Below are 21,400 nucleotides of genomic sequence, written 5' to 3'. Positions count from 1 at the left end.
ACTAAAGGACAGAAGGTAATTGGGAGATTTCTCTAATTGTTAAGCTCTTGCAAGGGCTGAGCCTGATCATTCACTGAATTGTTGAGTTGATGGGATTCATGTAGCTGGTTATAAATTGATAATCTAAATTAATTCATTCAAGCAGAAATCGATTTTGTAACTCCTTGAGAGCTTGTAATAATGCTTACCTCCCACTGCTAGCTGCATTCTCTGTTTCATAAAGCTGGTTGGAAACAGCTGGATTCAGGTGACCTGCTAGCTCATTAAATCTGCTACATGTTCCTTTTGGTAAATGATATTAAGCTGAAATGTCCTTGCGCTGATTTTTTTCTCTTAATTTTATGACAGAAATAACCTAATTTGTAACACAAAATAACAATCTCCTTGGATTACTTTTGCCTTGTTAAAATATTTTATGCATTTTTCATTTACACGAAGGTAATGGAAAAACACTTAAAACTATCTGTTATTTAAACCACAAGAGATATATTACTGGAAGTCTGAGAGCTGCAAAAATGATTGCATCTTCATAGTCTTTGCTTTATATCTGTAATAAAAGGTGAACAATTCAATTCAGTGGTTAGTAAATAAAGTAAGATAGGGTGTTTTTTTTTAATCTTCTCCATTGGAAAAACTAAAATCAAATTGCTTTTCAAATTCATTTAGAAAGAGGACTCATTACTTACTCCCCCCTCTCTAATATAAAATGCATAGTTTTCATTTTGAACCTTAAAAAATCTTAATCTAAGAGTAGATGTAACCTAATTCTGAATCTCAAATGAGATAGAATCAGTTCTCTTCACTGTCCTTACCATAATTATTAAAAGAATGTGGATGAAGGTGGAGATTGGAACCTAAAGAACGCAGAGTATCTGACTTTAGGATACGTATTTCTTTATCTAAACTATTTGAATATTCCCCCCCCCCCTTTTGATTAACCAAACAATATGATAAAATAATTAGGGCACTCTAACATGTAGCAGTGAAAACATCTTTCCAACAAAACCATCAACCCGGCAGAGATTCAATTCTTTATCAAATCCAGCACAGCTGATTAATTAACAAGCTAATCAGTATCTTTTATCAAAATTCCACAACACTGGAGAAGGAGAAGGGTGGGGAGTGGGAACGCAGCAAGAGAACTTCTAATGAAAATCACAGACTGTATCCTTAACATTGGCAAACAGCACCAATCCAAAACATCTGCAATGCCCTTGACACGTTAGCCTATTTTTCCCAGTAGAGTTCACCATGCAGCAACATTCACTCAGGTTGATAAGATGGCTAAAGCTATCCAAAGAAATTAGCAGAAGAAATGTTTGAGACTGCTTAGCTATTAAGATAATAGTAGCTAAAATCAGAATTATTAGCTTATTAAAATTAAAGATCCATATAAAGATAAACCATCCTTTTAATGATCAGAAAGCGGGAGGGAGGGAAACCTGCATTGATTTCTAGCTTCTGGTAATGAAAGCACAATTTTTTAAAAAGAAGATGAAAGTATACAAAATGTGCTTATTGTTCATATATGTGGTAGACTTATTATAATAACTTCTACCCAAAGGGAAGATCTCCTTTTCATCATCTTAAGTGCCCATGTTAACCAATGTCACCTATCCTGTTCTGGGATGACCAGAAAAAGACAGAGGTAAACTAGGTGCAGAAACATTATGTGGCATACCAGATCTCCATAATGAGAATCTAGCATGCAAAACCTCTACCCAGGTGGGTGCTGATTGGAAACGCCCTCCCCACAGCATAGTGTCAGGAGGTACTGGGTCATATGCTATTTCCTAGGGTCATCCAAGCATAATGGGCACAAATCAGGAACTCTTAAGGTTTGCAGAAATACAAATACCTACAAGAGAGGGAAACCTTCAAAACAGTCCAATAAGAACTAAGCATGTTCTGAAGCCATAGAATGCTGACTGACTCTTGGGAGAGGACAGAAAACTGGGGGAAAATGGAATGGGGTATCCTAGAAAAGGACATGGCTGACTGGAACCCTGAAAAGGAGCCCTCAACATGCCAAATTTCATTGTAGGTAAAGTTGTTCTCTCACATTCCTTGTCAAATAAAGCAATATAAGTGACTGGACAACAGTTGTCATACACTTTAAAGACTAAGGGAGTCTTCTTCAGGTGAATTGACACAACCATCTCTTTCAAAACAGCTACTATAACCCCCTGAAATAGAAGGGCATTCACCACCCCCTGGACACACCTCTTGGTGCAAGTATAGACAGTTCCAAGAATATACCAATAGCTGACGTCCAGTAAAAGAATAACATTGGAGTCAATATCTTACATGTACAGCATTGTTTATTTTATTATGCTTACACTCTGGTCCATGGGGTCACGAAGAGTCGGACACGACTAAACGACTAAACAACAACAACAACACACTCTGATCCTAGGTATGTTTTCTTGCAGAAACTAGATATAATATTTGGTTAGAAGAGGAACATTCCGTTCATTTTATAATGAAATTTATGGTACATGCCTCACTGGACTTTGTGGGAGTGTCAAATATGATGCTTCACACCCACCCACCCACACACACACTATTTTAAAAGCAAATAATGCATTTGTCATAGTGACCCGGAAGAGGTCTGCGGACAAACACCGGCTCCCTCGGACTATAGAGCAAGATGAGCGCCGCAACCTCAGAGTCATCCGTGATTGGACCTAACGGTTAGTGGTACTTTTACCTTTACCTACCTAAACAGTAGATCTACTAGAGATATATAAGACATATATTTAATACATGACACTATTACCCCGGAGTGTATCAGTATTAATAGTTAAAACACATAGATCTGAAGAAAAATATTTTAAAAAACATGGTTATAGTACGTAATTTGGGTATAATATAGAGGTTGTTGCTTTTTTATGATTCATTGATTGCTGAGTGCATCTATAGTAATGAAAAGAGGTGCTTGTGGAGTTGGCATTTTTAAGAGGATGCTTGTGTTTGTAATGATTTCTCAACAAAGTTTCAGCTTAGTTTAAAAGTCCTCTGCCATCAAATAACAACAAAATAAGAAAATCTAAAAGCATTATAATTCATTTTTTCTAGAAAACTATTTGACTTGTAAAACTTGGTCAATTTTTTTTTAAAAAAATCAAAGAACAAAATTTAATAATTATTGTAAACGATCATATGGTAATAATTAAGCTAATACGTAATTAGCATGTTCTAACAACCATTGTAATAGTGACAAATGCTTTCATTCATTTTGCCCTGATCATTAAAGACTTTAAAGGCACTGATTTTGTTAACTGAGTCCCTTGACTATTCATCAGTGATGCGATTCAACCTATACTCTAGTGGCCTGTAATCAGCGCATTGCATATTATATGAAGGGGATTTTTATCATTGTCCTTAGCTATGCCACCTTTATGTCCTCTCTCCATCACACAGCAGGTAGAAGGATATAAATATCATGGTACCTCACAAATATGGATTGCACCAATCTTCACTTCCAAACAGCATGAAATAAAATAATATTTTTGCCCTGATGTGTTTATCATAATGATTGCTCAGATGTCTTCTTTTCTCATGGATGCTCTTAAACTGGATTTTAAAGAATATTGGCAGCAGTATTCACCATTTTATTTTATCTCATTTTATTCAACTGTAAAGGCTTTTCACTTCTAAATCTAGTATAACCCTCTATAACTTTGGCAGTTGGTAATAATAATAATATGGGGGTGGGGTGGATTTTATGCCTGATATTAGAGGTGCCATACCACCTTTTAAAAAATCATTGTAAAAGGAACTAGGTAAGAACAGATCTTTTATGTAGATGATGTGGCCAACAGCCATAGCTCTTAATGAAGTCACTTTGTCATTTCTTCTTTAGTTGTTCCTGCTATTACAACGCCCAAATTCCTATTGCTATCTTCAAGATCCTTGCAACAATAAACCATAGGGTTGTAATCACTAGACTTTACTCAAAAGAAGACCACTGAAATTTGTTTTCAGAACTAACTTAGGTCCATTAATTTTAATGGAACTGGTCTGAGTAAACAGCCCATAGAGCCAGCCCAAGACGTTTGCTGCTTAAGATGGAGCAGAATATGCTCATCACCTCCCTAGCTCCGCTCAGGCAAGGTGCACAGCGCCCAAGGCCAGCCAAGCTATTTTGGTGCCTGAGGCAGAAAATCCCACATGTCTTTCCCCCTTTGCAACAGTGAAACGCAACAGTAAATTAAATTACTAAAAAAATTCTCCTTTCTCATGACATCCCAGAATCTCTACCTATAGTGACTTCTTCTATCTGCTGGTAGGCCTGGTTCTGACAAAATACAGAGTGCAGTGAAAACAATAAGCACCCCCAAATTAAACAAAATCTCTGATCAATTTACAAGGATATAAATTAATATTTTTTAATGATTACATTTATATCCTTTTCCGCCAAGGAGCTCCAGGTGACATGCATAGCTCTTCCCTTCCCCATTTTATCCTCAGAATAACCCTGTGAGGTACATCAGGCTGCGACTGGTTCAGGTTCACCCATTGAAAATGATTAAGAGGGGATTTGAAACCTGGTCTCCCTGCTCCAGTACTATACCCACTCTGGCTCATGTGGATTGATAAGCCATGGCTCCATGACACAGTACAGTATTAAGAACAGTCTTGCAGCATGATCTCATACCAGCTGATGTGCAGGGATTGCTATTCTAGGAGTACCATGGCCCTATCACTGGCAAAATGGATAGCTTATCCATTTTCAAGATGTTGGGACATAAGCAGTAATAATCAGAGATATTCAGCATTGAACACTTCCCCCAGCACCCTACATAGTGAAACTGTATTGTAGAAGAGAATTTATTTTTATTTGGGGGCAGAGGACTGGATATGTTACTGTCTAACTTTTGTCTATTATATTTGCCCTAGGAGTAACAACAACTGAGTACTGAGGCAGCTTTAGGAATTGTCCTTGAGCTGCCAAGAGATGCAGGACATTTTCATGGGAATGCAGGGTATTTTTGTGGCAAGTAGCTATTAGGGAGATCAACTGACTGTCCCATTTGCCACATGTCCTTTGTTTGAACAGGTGTCTGAGGCAAGTCTGGGTTAAAGATGTCAGGTCTCTTCACACTGCAGCATCTGAAGTAGCCTCTATGAATTGGGCTTTCCATCACTACCATAAAAGGCAAGTGGACACCAGTATTTTAATGGTGCAAACTGCTCTACTATGTTAAGCACGTGCAATATGCTGAATTGAAAGATCCTTAGAATATAATCCTGGGGTGTAGTAGCCATGATGCACCAATAGTAATATATATTCTATCGTGAACACTTTCCCCCAAACCTTAAGCTCTAACTGAGAGCCCAAACCAGCCGTGGATGGATTCACAACCCCACTCCTTTGATGTACTGTCCATTCAGTGGACACTCCCATGAAACAAAGACCAGGTCAAACATTTTTTTGAACTCACACTCTGAAAATAGCTATGGGGGGCATAAAGTATTCCAATGAATATTAAAGAGATGACTTGGTTTGGGGGCAAGATTTTTAATGCTATTGATCAGAGAATCTTCATGACTGGTATCTTGCATGTTTATCTTTACCCACCTCTCTCCCAATATCCTCTGAGAGCAACTTATGATCCAGCCATTCAATGTCAATCCTCATTCAGAACCTCTGGCTGGTTTTTTTTAAAAAATATAATGATCATAGTAGAAGTAATCAAAATATGTAAGAACAGTATCCTTAAAATACAGCAAGTATTATTTTTCAGTAGACTGCTTAATCTCTTCTTAATAATTAAATAAATAAAAAATCATCTGCTTTCTTTGATTACATATCCCTCCCGTCACATCGTATTCATTTCAAAGATTTAATATTCTGCCTTGTCTCTGTTTGCTCAGTTTTGTTCCCTAGGTCATAAATATACTTCTCTCTACTTTCCCGACCCAAATAAGAAGCCATGATGTATTTTGAATTGAAAAATGATTTAAATATTAAGCAAAATGTACAAAATCTCCTAATGCTACAAACATTACTGATGCTAAAGAGCTGACAAGTTTCTAAAGAAACTTGTTGAAAAATATGGTTTATTTTAACTAGTCAATTTTGTTCTACACATTGACTTGGCAGGGGGTTGGACTCGATGGCCCTTGTGGTCTCTTCCAACTCTATGATTCTATGATTCCATGACTTCCTCCATTCTTCCCAACTCTCTTCCTCATGGTCAGAAGACCATGGTCAAAGATAGTCCCATTCTCTGCCCTATGCTGAAAATAAAGTCAACGGCTTGGACCCAGAGATCAACTCATAGTAAGTATGGGTGAAAAATAGCTTTTCTATCTCTCCCTCTCCCAGCAGCCTCCAAAAGGTTCTGCATGGGTTAAAGGTCCCTGCTTATTGGGGTGAACTACAAAGATCACAGACTCACCTCATTCAGCATGATCCCCTAATTCTTAGGGCACCCTTTATGGGTCTTGGGCGGCTGAAAGGGGGGTGAAGCAGGAGAGTCACCTTTTGCCCAATGCTTCTATGAGAGGATCTCAAGATCCAGTTAGTTAAAACCAGGTCAAACATGCCAGCATTTGCATTCATTCAAATTACATGTCTTAATGTATTCTGAAAACCAAAACCATTCATAAAGATGGCTGCTCAAATTTAAGATGAACTGTAGCAGAGTTATGAAATGTTCCTTTTTATTATTATTCACTGAAAGAGATGCTAAGGATGTGGAAGGAGGTCTGGTTTGGCATGGCAGCTAAGCCCATTCAGAGGATGGGTTTCCCAAAAACTAAATTGAACCCAATAAAAACCAACCACCAAGGTACAAGCTAATGCAGCAACAACTTTTATTATACAGTCACAGAACTGGTAAGTAGAAGATAGTAATTCCTGGGAGCTAGAGAAGCCCACAAAACACTTTCATGTTTACACTTCTAGCAGCAGCCCTTTGTGTCTCATGGGGAGCTGCACCTGGGATGTCTACCTTACAAATAAACTCCTCTGTTTGACAATCCTCAGTTTGAACAACTGTGTGGGTTTGAATCACTGAGTTAAAGATAAAGAACCATGTGGACTCTCCCTCATTGGAGGTTTTCAAACAGAGGCTGGATGGCCATCTGTCAAGGATTCTTTAGCTGCGATTCCTGCATTGCAGGGGGTTGGACTAGATGACCCTTGGGTCCCTTCTAACTCTACGATTATATGATTCCAAATTAGTGCAAACAAATTTTATGTAAATAGGTGTTCTATTTTGCCGTCTTTTTCGATGATACATTTTTCTTTCCCCAATAGATTTTATTAAAGTTTGAAAAAAGATATACAAAGATCAATATCCAATATCCTTTTAGAATATCAAAGATAATAGAAACTAATCTAAATAAAAGCACAAACAAAAAGAAAAAGAAAAAAGAGGGCGGAAGAAAAGAACTTCCGATTCTTCATCAGTCAGCTGTATATAGAAAATAATTCAAAACATCCACTCCAAGGTAACACTCAAATATTCCACTTTCTATAAATTACTATTTTCTTCAATCCTCAAACCCAGAGATAACAGGTTCATTTTCTTTTTCACACAAAAAGTCCACAAAGTGTTTCCAGTCTTTAGAAAAGATCAACAATGATTTTCCTCCACTTAAACACATTAATTTCGCCATCTCAGCTAAGTCCAATAATTTTAACAACCATTTTCTCTTTTTGGGTAAAGCATTAAGTGGCCAACTAGTTGCACCAGAGGACCATCACCTTTGAATTGTCTTTTGAAGGGTCACAGGAGGCTACCACCAGGAGGAAGCTGACATGCCCCCATGTGCATTTGGTATCTTGGAGCATGGCTAATATGGATGCAGCAGCATTACATAGAGCGGCTTTCATCCAAAGAGTCTGATTTGTCAGGCAGCTATTGCGTACAAATAGTATGAAGTCACATTACGAATGAATTTATGTGTACTTGATTGAATGAGGCATATAACCTGAAACATCCATAATGGCAATCAGCACAAAGACGCAGGCAGCAAACTAAATTTCCTGACCTTTCGCTTGTGCATTTGTGCATGCTGAAATCAGATCTCACACATTCACACTTCAAAAACTGCTACTGGCTATTTTACCAATTGGCAGGCCAATCTCGTTGGCCTTTCTGAATATTTCTCCAATAGTTTGCTGTCAATATCAACTATATCTGCAGTCCAAAGCGCAGTACTTGGGAAATTTTACATTTTGATTGCAATAAATGTTTTTGTGTGTGTGATTATATTGTTTTTGCAACAGTTATGGTACAGAAAGCAGATGTGTCATTGCCAAAAAGAATGTTGTGACTCAAAATCAAGCTTGTAGGCTTATAATCATTTGTCTAATTCTAGAATCCATCATCAATACCAGGTATCTCCTGCTCTTTAAACCACAAAATACGCGTATTTTTAAAGCATTAGCATGAACTTCACATCTTTAGTTAAAAGTAGTTAAACAATACTGGTATCTTGATAGACTCATGTTTTGTCAATAACCCTGCATTGTTAGCTGTCATTAGTTTCATGTGGCATCTGTCTGTCTTTTAAGTAACTCTCTAATGAAAAATTAGCACTTCATTATACACACACAAAATCCTCGGGAAGATCCCACATGGCCCAGAAGATATGACAGAACTCTATTCTGTTGAATAGAGTGATGTTTGTATATTTATCAACTTCTTCATTTTACAGCTGTGCCTGTAGCTGACTACTGACACACTTGGTTTAGGGTTTCCAGGATACTTCATACAGGTGTATATCGTGAAAATTGTATGGAAGATGCCCATATAATGTGTAAGATGGTGAGATGGGATTATATTATACCATTCCAGAAAGCAGTTCACTAGCTGCTGGTGAGCAACTGGACTGGGCCCAACTAGCATTTAAACAGCTTTGGACCCAAGTATGTGAAGGAGCACTTTGCCCAGCAGCCCAATTAAAGTTTTGTGTTCTGCAGGGTAGACCCTGCTTGTGGTACCCTTGGGTAATCTCATCTGGGTGTCACAACAAGAAACAGGATCTTCTCACCAGTGACACCACCAGGTGCTAATGAACTCCATTCCTGCAGAGATCAGATTGTGCCCCACACTATATGTTCATTCAGAACACAATTTAAAACCAGTTTTCCTTGTTCCAGGAAGGCTTTGGAGTAAAACAGAAGAGACACTATTTTTATAACGTAGTTATTATTGTTGCTGTTGTTGTTTTTCACTGTGGTTCTGCTTTTGTTTTTAATGTATTTTTCTATTATTATCAGCCACCCTGGGCTCTCATAAGGTAAAGGGTGGGGCATCAGAAAATAACAAAAACAAATTCAAGTTATAACTGAACTGGGTGATGACAAATGGCAGCTTCTGCCAGATTGCTATGTTGCACATCTATAGCCTAGCATGCTACCACAGGAGTAACAAAATGAGCGGGACAAGAAAACAAGACATAAACACGAAGTTTGTTTTGTCTTCTGATTCAGCAATGGATTTAAAAGGTAGAAGGAAAATCTCTAAGTTGCTTCTTGGTCATCCTATTATGGTTTAAAGGAAGGGAAAGCAGTTGGGTTTTTTTAACACACTTCTTTTGTATTTCCTGAAGACTTTAAAAATAGGAAAACGTTTTCCAAAGACTTTTTACAATTCCCACTCACCCCCCTCCTAACAGGTAGGTGGAGTTTGCGACCCCGTGAGGGGCTTACCTGGTCGGGTGCCACCCACCTGGTAAGCGGGTGTCTTTGGCTCGCCCCTGCCTGGCAGGCCAATGGGCCAGGGGTGTGGCAGGCCAGCAGGGGTGTGGCCTGGGACAGGTACAGGGACCGATCCTCATTCTTCTTCCTTCTTTTCTTTACTTCAACTTCCATACAGAGGTAAACACCCAAAGACCAAAGTGAGTACTTATCAATCCAGCCATCAAACATTCAATATTAGTTGAAGCAAAATAAAAAAATTCCTTCCAGTAGAACCTTAGAGACCAACTAAGTTTGATATTGGTATGAGCTTTCGTGTGCATGCACACTTCTTCAGATACAATGAAACAGAAGTCACCAGACCCTTATATATAGTGAGAGGGTGGGGAGGGGTATTACTCAGAAGGGTGGTGGGAATGGGTGATTGGCTGATAGGTGTGGTAAACCTGTTCACGGCTGTTAATGACTGCAATTGGTCTTACTGGAAAAAGCAAGGGGTGAGATGACTAAAAATAGCTTTATCATGTATAATGAGATAAGAATCAATTGTCTCTATTCAGAACAGGTTTCTCCATAGTTTTAAGTTTGGTGATAAGTTGCAATTCAGCAACTTCTCTTTCCAGTCTATTTCTGAAATTCTTTTGTAATATGACAGCTACTTTGAGATCTTGTATAGAATGTCCTGGGCGACTGAAGTGTTCTCCTACTCGTTCCTCTGTCTTGTGATTCCTGATGTCAGAAATCACAAGACAGATTTCTGACATCAGTTACTACCTGTAACTATTCAATATTAGGGCATCCATGACAGTAGCACATGCACATGGCTGTCCTCTTCAGCCACAGAAGATCTCACTGAAAAAGGTCAGGAGTCCTACAGATGCATTCAAAACTTGAACAGTTAGAATCATTTGAGTGGAAAAGCAGGGCCATCATAACCACCATCTGCAGACCATTCTGCACTATCCAGGTTCTAAACTGCATAAGGAGCCTGCCAGTGTAGAGCAGTTGTCTGCTCAAGACCTTTCCTCAACATGTAAGTGGAAGGTGTCAGAGCTGGTGACTAAATGGAGTGAGTATGGGGAACAGCACAGCCCTACTTTTCCCCTAATGTGATATGAATTGTGTGGGGTATGAATGCCTGTACAGGGCCTATTGTGAGAGAGGAATGAGGGGGTTATATAAAACAAGCACAGCTATGTCTTACTCTGTATTATCCAAGCTGAGACCTATGGGACTCTGGATGTAAAGGAATATCTTACCACAATTTTGTAGAATTCCAACTACAGTTGCAAATATGAGAGTATCTGGCAAATGCCAGTATTTGGTAACCACAATGGCTTCAGTAAAACTAATCACACATTTAAAAGTAGGAATTCAAGAACACTGGAATCCAGAAAAAGGGGGAAACAACTCACATAGTAACAGCTATAATATTTCTGGCTCCTATATAAATACATCATGAACAGTACTTTGTGGCAAACTGTTAACTGCTAACTCTGAAACTTCTCTAAGAGGTCTTAGAAATCTCCACAGTGATACTAAACTTACATTAAAATGATCTAGAAAAATATAGCCTCAATGTTTTGTTTCCAAAGAATTTTTATAAAGCTCACATTTCAGAAGGAGGCAAAGGGACAGAACATCTAACACAGTTCTATGTGAAAATAAATTTCTGACATATAATGTTAGTGCTAAAAGACATTTAACTCTTGAAACCCAACATCAACCATATTTTCTTTTTCTTTAAAACTTAGGAAAGCAAGCTCAGTTTGATTGGGGTAATTTTTCCTCAGATAAGATCAGCTGACAGAACCACGGGGATAAAAGCATTTTCCCAACTCATTTTATTTGTGTATTTATTTTTAAAGACATTTTTATCTGTATAGAAGTAGTCATGGGGGTCACTGTATAGAACAGATACTTGAACCTCTCTCTTCAATGGACCTGTAAGAATCACACAAAACATTTCCTGCAATATCCTTTTTAAAAGAATATCTGAACTCAACTTTCATCTCCAGAACTGCACCAAGACATCAGTAACATCCCTCAACAGATAGCAAACTTAGGCTGCAATCCTACGTCTACTCAAAAGTATTTCCTAATGGGGCTTCCTTTCAGTTAAGTGGGATAAGGGCTGCAGTCTTAGATAACTTTTTTTAACTGTTCCACTACCAGACACACAAATGTCTCCTTGTGTGCCATCCAGAATGTGCAAAACACCTTTCCAATGCTCAGATGGGCCCCTCTACCATCAGTATCTTCATCTTTTCTGAGCTTCAGTTTATATACTCCCATCCTAAACATCACTGCATCCAAGCATTAATAAGTCTGATATTAAGGATCTGACCCACACTTGTTATTTCTTAGAACATGCTACATCTGAGTTTACAAGTACTGGCTACTTGCCTTTCTCCTCTTCTTCACATGGTTCAACATAGCAAGACTGGCTTAAATTCTAGATTGTAAATTAAATTTAGTATGTTCTAATTTACTTGTATTCTTTCTATTCAGTGCTTATGGTTTCCAAACTGTGACAATGATAATGTGCATCAATGGTTCGTTTTGCAAACCAGATTGTCCTCCTTCCAATTGCTCCTTGAAAGTTTATTGTGATGCCTATAAAAAAATCCTAATGATAGCCAGGCAGCTGGCATGTCAAATCCACAGCCTATTATGTTAAACAGTATTGTCTCATTGTTTTCTTCTCTCCATTTTTCGTTTTATCCACCTGCTGTCTCCTAACTTGGATTTAGATTGGAGTCTTTTTGGGGTATGGCCAAATTGTATTTGGAAATTTATATGATTTCTTTTAAAAAACAGAAGTTAATGTAAGATGACTGTGGTCTTTGAAATGGGCATATAATGCAGTACTATGTAAATGAGTCTGACCAAACTGCGGGAGGCAGTGGAAGACAGGAGTGCCTGGCATGCTCTGGTCTATGGGGTCACGAAGAGTCGGACACGACTAAACGACAAAACAACATGTAAATCAGTACTAACAGTGAATTAAGTTTTCGTCTATCACAACTGCCTACTTTGGATGCTCAGTTCCCAACTTGCCATACCATAGTTTAGCCGCTGGGAAGAATGAGTGTACTCCCTATTTGCCCTTCCCCAAGCCTCATTCCTTCCTTGAAGTTTATATCATTGTTTGATTAAAACACAATTAAACAATGTTGCGGACAGAATGGTGAAATGTAACTTAACATCAGTTTGCTAACTGGTTGTTAAACTATGGTTTAATAAATTAGGAACTGATGTTAGACCCATGAAAATTCTAGGCACCAAAATACAGGCACACATAAGTACAAAGATAGTCTGATTTTTCAGGCCACTTTTAGGATGGCTATTTTAAGTATGCTATTTTGGAACAAAATAAGCAACTAAACTTTACATAAAATCTGCTAGTATCTTAAGTTGCTGTGACTTTGCTGGTGGTGCTTCCCCAACGTCATTGTGGCATCCAGTCTTAGAAATACTTCTAGGGAAGGGAAGGGGAAAGGGGAAAGGGGGAAGGGGAAAGGGGAAAGGGAAGGGAAGGAAAGGGAAGCTCACTTTTACTATATTTGTCATGTTTACATTGTTAATTTTAGCAGCCAACGAAAACATTTGTTTGTCCAAGCTTTTGGTAACACTGGACTGGTACTTAGTTTGTGGTTTGTTTGTTTATTTATTGATTGTCCTTGGCTACTGGATTGGTTTCTTGTTTTATTGCAGTAGATTCTTTTTTTATTGGTGTTTGGTTTGGAAAGCAATATTTGGTACAACGGAACAATATAAATACTTTATATAAATAAACATCTAGATCTTTTATAAACTGACTGAAGTAGTAAATCATAAATGTACACAATCCAAAAAGAAACCACAAACAGTTCTTGGTTTCTTCTTAAAGAGTACTTGCAGTTTTGTAGGAGAAAGCATTGCAATCAAATAGTGAACAGAAGTAGTTTTATCCAAATAGCACTCTATGTTCTGGTTCATATGTCACATTAAACCACAGATAAACTATGGTTTAATGTGAATGAACAATGTGCTACTGCATGCTGCTGAAATTGCAGGTGCTTCACCCCTCCTTTATGTCTAGCTAAGAAATGGATAGAAAACACATTGTGGTATCCTCATCAAGCAACTTTTTTGAGCTTGGAAACTCTCATGCAAACACAGAGCTCCAACATCTAGTCTACTTCTTTTTATTTCAGGCTTCCTTTTCACGCCCAAACCTGCTCTTTCCAGAAGTCTCAAAGTGTCCAGAATGCTCTGGAGTTTATACAGGTATTTACAAGTATTTGTGCACATATTTTATAGAAAGGGATTTGTTTAATTTTTTTTTAAGTCTATAGGGTGTAAATAACATGGGATAAAAAGGAAACTCATCTACTATTCTGTCTTATTAAACGATGTCTCTGCGGTGTTTGAGCACACAGCTAAAATGTATCCCTAGCTGATAGATTAGTTTACTGATTTGTATCGATATTTCCTTTGTGTATGCTACAGCTACTGGGCCGATTACTGAAATACTGTAGAAACTGCTCCAGATTATTTATAGATGGTGCAGTTCCCTTCTTCTATTACAATGCCACATGACTGCTAAAATAAGACATGAATATACCTGATGCTCCCCTAGATGGATTTGCATCTCTACCCTCTTATCCTCACAGATGTTTCTTGTCTGCTTTAATTCATATACACAGGCTTAAATTAAAAAACACACACCACAAAACCAGTTACTGTAGAAAACCAGCAAAGTTGTCAAATGTATCTGAATGCGAATCAGGTAAAATAGAAATGTGTAAGCACAAAGGCTTCTGAAAATACAGTGGTACCTTGAGTTACATACGCTTCAGGTTACAGACTCCGCTAACCCAGAAATAGTACCTTGGGTTAAGAACTTTGCGTCAGGATGAGAACAGAAATCGTGCGGCGGCAGCGGGAGGCCCCATTAGCTAAAGTGGTACTTCAGGTTAAGAACAGTTTCAGGTTAAGAACGGACCTCCAGAACGAATTAAGTACTTAACCCGAAGTACCACTGTAACACTAATTATTCCACTATATAAAAGTCACACCACAAAACTACAAGAGCAATGTATTTGAGAATGTAGTTGTGGAAATAGTTTTCCAATATATAAATTGGAGGAAGAAAAAACCCCCTCCAAAATCCAGAGTTGAGCAATACCCTTCTTAGGACCAACCAAAATGTCACAAAAGTATGGAAAACTTTCAGGTTCTCTAGAACTCTTAATCATGCAAGACGTTAAGCAGAACAGGGGCTAATAATAATAATAATAATAATAATAATAATAATAATAATAATAATTTTTTATTTATTCCCCGCCCTTCCCAGTTCAAAAACCGGGCTCAGGGCGGCTAACAACAAATTTAAAACACTTAATTGTAAAAGCAGCATAAAATACAGTATAAAAACATGAATAACAATAAAATTCAAAATTCAGAAATCAATTTAGGGGAAATAAGCATTATATAAGGGGAAAACAATGACATCTTCATGTAGCTATGAAGTCAACTTGTGGACTCAGTTCTGAGATGGGGACCACTGGCAGAGTAAGTGGCTCTCATGTGCTTCATATATCAGTTAGCACACACAGAATTCTGGGAAGAAGAAGCCATAACTGAGAACCCAAACCCTCCTAAAAAAAACTCTGTAAAATTAAAATCTGCCATCAAGGATCTGTCCCAAACCGCAAAAAATGAAGTCTTTCTAAATAATATTGAGTCTATTCTTATAGCTGCCCCATATTTATTTTGAGGCAAGAGAAAGCACCGAAAGTTTTCTCATTTTTAAAGACTAATCTTAAAAAAAGACCATTTTGCCCTAAACATGCTGGGGACATTTTAAAGTGCATATGGAATTACTATGAATAAAGATACAGACTTGAAAAGCAACAGTAACTGCTGCATCATAGCTGCTTTTGTAAGTTATCACTTGTGCAGATGAACTGACCCTCATTTTCCCCTGGTTTAGTAGTTAAACCTTTCAGGAACAATTCAAGAACCAAAAAAAACAAAAGCAATTTGGGATTGCCAAGACAGAAATAGGTGATTCTTAAAAAATTTAAAAGGAAAACAATTAACACGGGGGGGGGGGGGGAGACTACACCAATTTAGGTCATCACCAAATTTTAAATAACTTGATGTATCATACTGAGAGATTACATGACACACGTGTGACAGAATGCAAGTGCCGATGTCTGTCATAATAAAACCACTTAGGTTCAATGTGAAAGCACAATGCACTAAAGGGGCTCCAGTGAACCTCAGCAAGAGATTACGTACTTTCCTATTGGCAGAACATGGCAAGGCAGAATGTCAGATTTCATACTCGGCAGACATCTACAACAACTGATGCCTTGTAGTCAAAGGCTGTTAAATTACCTGTGAAGGGTTACTGGCAGCCCCGAATGTTTTTTCTCATTGTTTATTTAGTTCCAAAAGCTCCTGGTTTTTGTGCTGATTGCTCTAACTGACAGCACAGGAAATCTGGACGCTGTAAACAGGGTGCTGCTGTATTGAATTACAGGTAACAAGTGTGTAATCAACCTGCTATGGTTGGACCTTTGGTATTTCAATATTGATGGAAATAAGGTGGAAGAAAGTTCACTAATATTAAAAGATTAAAAGAAATAAACACAAATAACTTGTGTCAAAGGATTGGAATTGGGACAGAGGATAATTGACCCAACTGAAAGGTTATTGACAGCATAATCCTATACATGTCTGCTCAGAAATAAGCCTCATTAAGTTCAATGGCGCTTATTCCCAGGAAAGCAAGTACAGGATTGCAGCCTAAGTATTTTATTCGTTGCTCAAATAATACCACAGGAATTAAAGGTGAGTGTGTTCTGAAGTGCTTTCATTATTAGCCATAAAAATATATAAGAGTTAAACAGTCCTTAGCCACAATATGTTATTCTATGAGACATCAGGGAACAACCTGCCAATGCTTACTGTTAGAGAGAAGTCTGCTAGGTTAAAGCCAGTCATAATGCAAAGGAGGCTTAAACGAGGCATCCCTTTTGCAAAAGTGATAAAAATGGTGAGGAGAGCAGCATGAAAAAAATGGGGTGCAGGGCTCTGATGAATTATAATATTGTCATGTCTCTCCATGCTAAAACATTATAAGTTGAAGCAGTAACCCCCTCCAAGAGTAGATTGCAAATTTATGTGAGGTATTTAAAATGTAATGGTTAATTAAAAAGCATAAATAAAAATTCGCTGGCAATTAGTCAACAAAATAACCCTATGTTAGACAATACACAGTAGTATAAAAGAGGAAGCCCTCCTGTTTATCAACTGAGCCCTGGCTTCATCTGTGTTTGAGACTACAGTAGGCAATAACATTTCACTGGGGGGAGGGAGGGGGGAATCCACTAAAAGATATCAAAATACATTATTATCAGACACTATTTTTATTCTGTACATTACTTATTAAAGCAGATAGTGTGTGTTATCATCTTATTATGCCCCAAAGACCTGCTTTACAGTTTAAAATTACAAGAAAAATAAGGTTTCATTAGCATTCTCATTGATGATGGTAATTTTAGGCTACTCACATTATTGGGAAAGAAATGTTGTTCTTGCCAAGTAAAACTGTACTACAATTGGTATTCATCAGTGTTATACCACTGAACATTTGAAAATGAGTGATTAGATCAATTTAGGCTGAACTGAGATCAACTTCCTAATTTGGGGGTTCTTTCCTGGGTCCCGTGTAAGAGTATGCATGCAGTATGTAGACTTCAATCTGGAGCTAATAAAAGGTTTGAAAGGCCTCCAGACTGCTGAAAGTTCCTGATGATGTCAAAAGACAGGTGTGGGGAACTTTGTTCCCCCAGATGTTGTTGAACTACAACTCCCATCATCCTTGGTCATTGGTCATTGATGTTGGGGCTGATGGGGCTTTAGTAACATCTGGCAGGTCAGAGGTACCCTAACGCCTGGCCTAGATGTAGACATGCCTAGGAAACTATCATACATGTGTGGCACAAACCAATGTGTTTTGGGATCATGGAAGGAAGTTTCCATGACAGCCAACGTTCTGTATGCTCTATACATGTATACATCTGCAGCAGTGTTCAAGGCTTTGTGTATAGACTACGTTCATAGAAAGGACTGACAAGCCCTACTGGATCAAACCACAAGTCTATCTAGTCCAGGGGTAGGCAACCTAAGTCCCAGAGGCCGGATGCGGCCCATTCACCTTCTCAATCTAGCCCGCAGACGGTCTGGGAATCAGCATGTTTTTACATGAGTAGAATGTGTGCCTTTATTTAAAATGCATCTCTGGATTATGTGTGGGGCATAGGAATTAGTTCATTCCCACCCCCCAAAAGATATAGTCCGGCCCCCCACAAGGTCTGAGGGACGGTGCACCAGCCCACAGCTGAAAAAGGTTGCTGACCTCTGATCTAGTGCAACATTCTGTTTCTGGCAGTGGTCATTACGAAGGACATAGATGGAATCTTATTGTAATTTTCACATAGTTAGGTAGCTGATGAGACAATGTGAGGAGCAGGCAGTAAGATTTAAGGGACACTGATTCAGACATGACATGCTACCATGATAATTCAATTTCAGATATAAACTCTCTTCTCCTCATGTTCAATTCTCTCCACTCCCAAAGAAGAAAAAGTGAAAGCAAAATCTAAAACACCTCTATGCAAGTGCTACATATCAACATACTGGGAATATCCAAGTTCAAGACTATAGAGTTGCATAGATGGTATTGGTAGATGAGCATAGCACAGTTGCATACAAAAGCTTGAAACTATAAAACAATTCTTCAATTATCTTACTAACTTTTTTTTTAAAAGTAAATACACAAAAGTTAGTGGAAATAAGAAAACCTCAATCTTTTTACTGATGTTAGTAGAATTAATACAATTTTCCTTCTAGTACACCATGAAAATACCACCGACTATAACAATTCCTGTTGCTAAGTTTCTTCCTCTAGTGACCAGAATTTTAAAACAAGAGATTTGGAAAAGCTGTACCAGCTATTAAGGAAAGGCTATTACTACACAATTATCACCACACATTAAGAAGACATGGACAGTGGCATAAGCACGGTTTTATTTTCCTTGTAGGTCACATAAAAACCTATCAAGCAGTTATTTTACATGTCTACAGTTGCTAATAACTATCGTGGAATTGAAAGAGTTAATGCTAGTAGCAGAATAGCAGCTCTGAATATCAAGGCCTCTCAAGTGAATAAAAGCCTAATGTGGGGATCCATTCAGTTATGGAAACAATCCCCAAAGTTCTGCAACAGCTATTACACTCACAGTGGTAATAAAGTCCTTTCCAGCGGTGATAAAGACATCTTAGTCGATTAATTGTATGAATTTTATTGATTAATTAAATCTACATAAAATTGCCAGTGAATAAAATAGCTGCACTGATGGAAATGTATTTTCTTTGATTTTAGATGAAGATAAGAAAAGCTCTGCTGGGTCAGGCCAAAGGCCCATCTTACATTCTCACAATGGCTAACCAGATGCTGGGGGAAGCACACAAGCAAGGAATGACAGAAACAGCTATCTTCCACTCATGCTCCCCGGCAGCTGGTATTCAGAGCACATAGCTCATATAGCTATAATGACTACCGGTCATTGTTAGTCTTATCCTCCATGAGATTTTATAATCCCTGTGAGCTTTAACCACTTGTTAAGCTATCCTGTGGACATGGTGGTATCTTGTGGTAGCAAATTTCATACTTTAACTATGCGGTGTTTGAGGAAGTACCTGTAAAATAATCCTGACCACTTGCATTTCTGTTAAGTACCTATATTTAAAATAACTGATCAAAACTCTGTTCCCCAATTATTTGGGGGAATCGTTTTAGTTTATGAAATGATTTTAAATCAACTAATCCAATGGATTGATGCCATGGTGCTAATTCGTGTCAACATTGCTGACAGGAGTCTTAACATCAACACCAAACTACCAGGATCGTAAGCTGGCTGGATGTATGAAACGGCACATAAAAACATGGTTGTTAAATAGATAGTACTTTTCTGTGCTTTCCCCCACACATTTACATTTATACAATGCCAACCTACTTAACATCTATGGATGCTAAATTAATGCACATATTGGTGTTGCAATTGCGTTTTTTCTGGGGAGACACAGGGGGACACATACCCCTAAACATTTTGTGAATCTAAGTTTGGCCTCATTGAGGAATATGAGTAGGAAAATGAGAGTATCCCTAAACATTTAGAATCCCTAAACATTTTTTTAGGAAAAAAAAGCACTGGGTGCTGCAGAGACTTGGTTCAAGTCTTAAATAAATCTGCATATACAGTACATATGAAGAAAAGTAAAGGCTAGGGCAAAATCTACTCAGTGATCTTGTGACAAGGCTGCAGGGCATTTATAGAAAACAGAGGTTTCCATGGTGTTTGTTTGTGAGATCTGGAGGAGTTTATCAGATTTTTAAAGGCATGATTTTGGGAATCATGTACGCACCCTGGGATGCTTGCAAGTGAACCACCTCCCTTCCACCACCTTGTGGAATGACAGACAATTGCTATAGGCCAGGATTCAGGAATGGACCAGAGACTGAATGGGGTCCTTCAGGCCTCTATATCCTGGTCTCAGGACTCTACAAAAGCCACACCTCCATACTGGCTCTACTTCACACTCTCAGGTGCTTTTGCCTCACTGCAATATGTCATTGTTTGGTTTGTGTCTTTTTTAATTGTTTATAATAAATAATAATTTTATTATTTATACCCCAAACATCTGACTACAGTGGTACCTCTGGTTACGTACTTAATTTGTTCCAGAGGTCTGTTCTTAACCTGAAACTGTTCTTAACCTGAAGCACCACTTTAGCTAGTGGGGCCTCCTGCTGCCACTGTGCTGCTGCTGCACGATTTCTGATCTCATCCTGAAGCAAAGTTCTTAACCCGCGGTAATATTTCTGGGTTAGAGGAGTCTGTAACCTGAAGCGTATGTAACCCGAGGTACCACTGTATTTTAGTTATGTTGTACAGTAGTTATGAATTTGTTCATGTTGTAAACCACCTTGAGGATGGTTTGAACTGAGGGAAGCAGCATACAAATAAAATTATGTATGCCTGTACTATAAAATAGTATATTGTATTGAGTTTGTGTGATTTGTTTTGATCAGAACTTTAGAGTTTCCCTTACAATGTTAAGTCCTGCAAAAAACTACCACCAACACATTTTTTGTTTGCCCTTTAACAGAAAGTGAACAGAAAATATTGCTGGGGCTGGGGACAGAATTGCTGATTATGACATGTTGATTACCAGTTAACTATTATTTATTAAATAATTCCATCGTTGTTTTACCTGAAGGAATTAAGCTGGCAGAATCCATGTCAGGGTTCCCCTCTATTGCAGTTTAATTTATTTTAAAGATGCTACTTTATTTTCCTTCACACCATTTAAAAAGGTGTTTTGTTAAAAAAATAGAAGACAACATATGTTACATTATGAAGGCCAAATAAACTTTCTGTGTGTATTTTAAGCAGTCACATAGTCCATAAATAGCTTTGCTTTGACCAAACAAAGAAAAAAAAAAAGAGTTGTACAGGTGTTTCTGTCACACACATTGAAAGTTAAATGCTGAGGTTGGTACATTTCTTGCAGCAGATTTACAGTTGCTAAACAGGACTTTGTGATACCATTAAGTTTGATCCAATGCAACTATCCTTAAATATAAGGGATGATATTCAATGTTAAAAGCCAATGGAA

The 21,400-nt window shown here is 38.0% G+C and overlaps 1 protein-coding gene and 2 long non-coding RNA genes across 3 annotated transcripts in view; 1 reads left to right on the top strand and 2 right to left on the bottom strand.

The window, feature by feature from the left end:
* Positions 1–3,004, bottom strand: part of LOC310681861 — a 7,669-nt gene extending 4,665 nt beyond the window's left edge. The window contains exons 1-2 of the long non-coding RNA XR_014513660.1: positions 2,399–3,004; positions 1–2,334 (exon numbers count right to left, since the gene is read on the bottom strand). The exon at positions 1–2,334 is cut by the window's left edge and continues 4,665 nt beyond it. This is a non-coding gene — a long non-coding RNA (uncharacterized lncRNA). The remainder of the gene's footprint in view (positions 2,335–2,398) is intronic.
* The window catches only part of ZNF407 (zinc finger protein 407), a 331,438-nt gene that overhangs the window by 57,313 nt on the left and 252,725 nt on the right, over positions 1–21,400 (bottom strand). The window lies entirely within an intron of this gene.
* On the top strand, positions 4,407–20,760 carry LOC310681858. Its single transcript, XR_014513657.1, has 3 exons — positions 4,407–5,161; positions 6,208–6,289; positions 19,104–20,760. It is a non-coding gene; the product is annotated as an uncharacterized lncRNA (long non-coding RNA).

Source organism: Podarcis tiliguerta (genome assembly GCF_965153285.1).
Source record: "Podarcis tiliguerta genome assembly, chromosome: 7".
NCBI classification, from domain to species: Eukaryota; Metazoa; Chordata; class Lepidosauria; order Squamata; family Lacertidae; genus Podarcis; species Podarcis tiliguerta.
Note: the sequence above shows the minus strand (reverse complement) of the source record. Positions and strands in the feature narration are given on the sequence as shown.